The following is a 3484-nucleotide window of genomic DNA, read 5'->3' on the forward strand; positions in this document are numbered from 1 at the left end:
GAAAATACTGTAAAAAATTAAACTAAAATAATAATAATAAGCAAATAAATTTTTATTTTATATTTTTTATTGGTTTTAGTATTATAATATATATATATTTCTGTTTTTTAGTTTTTTTGGTAGTTAAAACCGAAACTTTTCAATTTTTAGAACCAAATATTTTAAGGTTGATTCAAACCTAATAAGAATAATAATGACAACACAGAAATCCCCTGGCGTTTGCAGATTGATTCCTTTCTCCTTGTTTGTTTATGGAAACCATGAAGTCACAAAGCAATAAATAAAAATAAAATCCAGTGAACCGAAACTTGGCTTAACCTCATTTGCAAGATTTGCTTCTTTTGGAGCCATTCCTTCAATGATTATTATTTATTAATACAAATGATTAAGTAGCAATGGTGCCACGTAAGAATCGTTTTGCGGTGGTCAACACAGCTGGTTCCAAAGTGGTTGTGCTGACCAAAAACACAGATTATTATTGTCTGCTAGCAGGATTTATTATTACTACATCATGATATCATATGCTTTAGATTCAATCCTGTCTTTAATTAACTTATAATTCTTACTTAGGAAATAGGTACGTAGAAGTTCAATTCATCTTGACAATAATCTACTACTCCAACAAAGCTAATTATATAAATATTAGATGAACTTACTTTTAGAGTGATACTTTAAATTAGTTCAATATCTTAATAGTTCTTAATCTTTTAAAATATTAGATAAATTAGTGTTCAATAAAATAAATGGATAAATAAATTAGTCTTTTATCTTTTAAATTTTCAACCAATTTAATCGTATAGTTTTGTTTTTGCGTCATGTTGGTAGATTATGAAAGGAAGGATATAATGTTATGTAACTATATTTCAATTTTATTTTTTTTTTATCAATACAATTACGTAATGAATGAAACAAGTTTTTATTCAGTATTTTTTTTTTTTTATTAAAATTCAGCTAAATAATTGAAACAAACACATCCTCAGATTTAATGTTTCTACATTCTTATACTGCATTTAAATTACAAATACAATAAGCCTAAAAATTAGAAAATTTAAGTTAAAATCTGATCCGTACCTTAATAACTCGGATATACGTTATACCTCAAAATCGATTTACGAAATATTTAAACCTAATCTCATGAAGTAACTGTCTGACACCTCAATAGTTCCTGTGCGAATCTCGGCCAAAGTATCTACAGGTCGGTTAACACTTGGCAATAATAAATAGGAGATGATCAGAGCTATCGAAGACAAATGAGAATTACACAGACTACCAAAATTAAATAGCTTTAATTAAGATATTCTGAAAATTGATATTGATTTGAGCATCGGAGTTCTTTTTGCAAGTTCTACACGCAGATTAGACTTCTAAGTAATCCACAGCATCTCCCAGGTGGAAGAATAAGGAAGCACTTTTCGGTGCCAACAAGTTATACTTCGGAGAGCAGGATTCCTGAATCGAACATTTGACGCCAACCTTGGGGCCAAATACTACTTATAACCCCACGATTACCACTTATCTTTCTTTTGTAGGAAGACAATCATGGCTGAAGAAGATGTCGTGCCACCACCTCCTCCAACTCCGACTCATGCTGGGTTGGTGGCTATGAACACCGCCAAGCGGAAGTGAAAAAGATAACTGACCTTTTAGCCAGCAATGTAAGTGGGAGTAAAGAAGATGGAGAGAAAAAGAAAGCCGACAAGGAGAGTCCTGAAAGCAAACACCATTCTGAGACAAACACGGCCCTGGAGATCATCCCACCAAAGTCTACAAAAAAAAGGACGGACCCTTTCTCGGCAGAGATAATGAGTTTTCAAATGTCGAAGTGTTGAGTTAAGAAATTAATTAATAAAATTGATGATGACAAACATTTGATTAGTGGGCTAATCACCCAATTAGTTTTGATTATTTTTGATAAGTGATGCAGGCTAAAAACAAGTGTTGCAGCAGCCCAACATCAAACAAAAGATATATGCCAATGGGCTGAATGGTAAGTGAAAATAAAGACAAGCCCAAGTCATCCATCTCAAGCAAAAAGTCTTCCAAGAAACAAGACAAGGCACCAACGGGCTGAACTTGAGAAGAACTCGATCCAAGCCCGAATTGTTTTTCAATTCCCTCCATCTTGCCTTACCAGAAGCAACGTTCCTCTCCTCTCTAATCAAGTCAAATCAAAACTTCAGAAAAGTAAGAAAGAGAAAGAGAGAAAAAGCTTCTTCCCTAAGCTAGTAACCAAAGAAGCAAGAAAGAGAAAGTTTAAGCTTGAAACACAGAAGCTAAAACAGAAAATCCAAACCAAATCAAGCTTAAGTTAAAGGTAATCCATCTCATCTTGCATGCATCAGATCTTCTTCTCTCCTTCCCAACTCTCTGCTCTATCCGAAAATGGCATTCAAGGGAAAGTTGGTCTCTGCCCTATTCTGCTTCACATCTACGGTCACAAGTGATACTTGGGGACCAAGTAGTTTCTCAATGGCTAAGATCAAGTTGACCATGAGAAGATTTCTATGGTTACTGCTTTGTGGCTTTCGGCCAAGATGAAGGAGTCAGAAGCAAAGTTTCTACTCTAAGGTTTAATGTGAAAAAGTGAATATGTGGGTTGGTGAAGCTCAAGGCTCAAGGTGTTGACCTTGAAAGAAGAACCAAGCAACATGCAAGGAGATAAAAGAAGCTTGATGTTCATTCAGAAGGTAAGGAGAGAAAACCAGAGTTGTGTGAGCTGTGTTCTGAAAAGAAGTTCTTCTACTTGGATAATGCTTTCTTTCAAAGAAGTATTCGGCCAATACTGAAGAACTCAAGCTGAGGTTTGCGAATCTGGTTTTGCACATAGCAAAGAGGCTGCTGATGAAGTCAATCTTCTTCATGTTTTACAGATTGTGATGTACTTTTCTATGTTTATCTTTCTGTAATTTCTTGTGAGAAAAGGCATTGTGAGAAAGCTTAAGAAAAAGCCATGAGTGGAAAAAGGCTGAGTGATACACTTGAGAGAAAAGCCTAGAGTTATTTCAGATTTCTTTAGGTATGTCTGTGTCTTGTATCTTGTACCTGTGAGGTATCCCTTTCTTAGTTGGGTTAGCACTAAGAGTGAATAGTTAGGTATTAGCATAGCCAATGTCAAGTTAGGTTAGAACTTGAGTGTGAAAGGATTGGGTCAATCCTGTGAAATTGGTGTATGTAATACAGTTAACTATAGTGAAATTCTTCCATAGTTGTGGAGGAGACTGGATGTAGGTTGCATAGCACAAGGCAACCGAACCATGATACATGCTGGTGTTAGCTTTTCTCTTCTCTGCTGAGTTCTGTTTTCTGATATTCATGAGACAAAAATAAATTGTCTCATAAATTTCCGCTGCTGAGTTCAAACAGAACCTGAATTGAAAGTTCATTTTAAAAGGGTAATAACAGCAACTTAAAAGGAAGGCATAGATTCAACCCCATTCTCTAAGCCTACCACAACCTTCACGAAGAATTTCACATTGCCAACAAT

Source organism: Arachis ipaensis, chromosome B01, assembly GCF_000816755.2.
Source record: "Arachis ipaensis cultivar K30076 chromosome B01, Araip1.1, whole genome shotgun sequence".
In the NCBI taxonomy this organism is placed as follows: domain Eukaryota; kingdom Viridiplantae; phylum Streptophyta; class Magnoliopsida; order Fabales; family Fabaceae; genus Arachis; species Arachis ipaensis.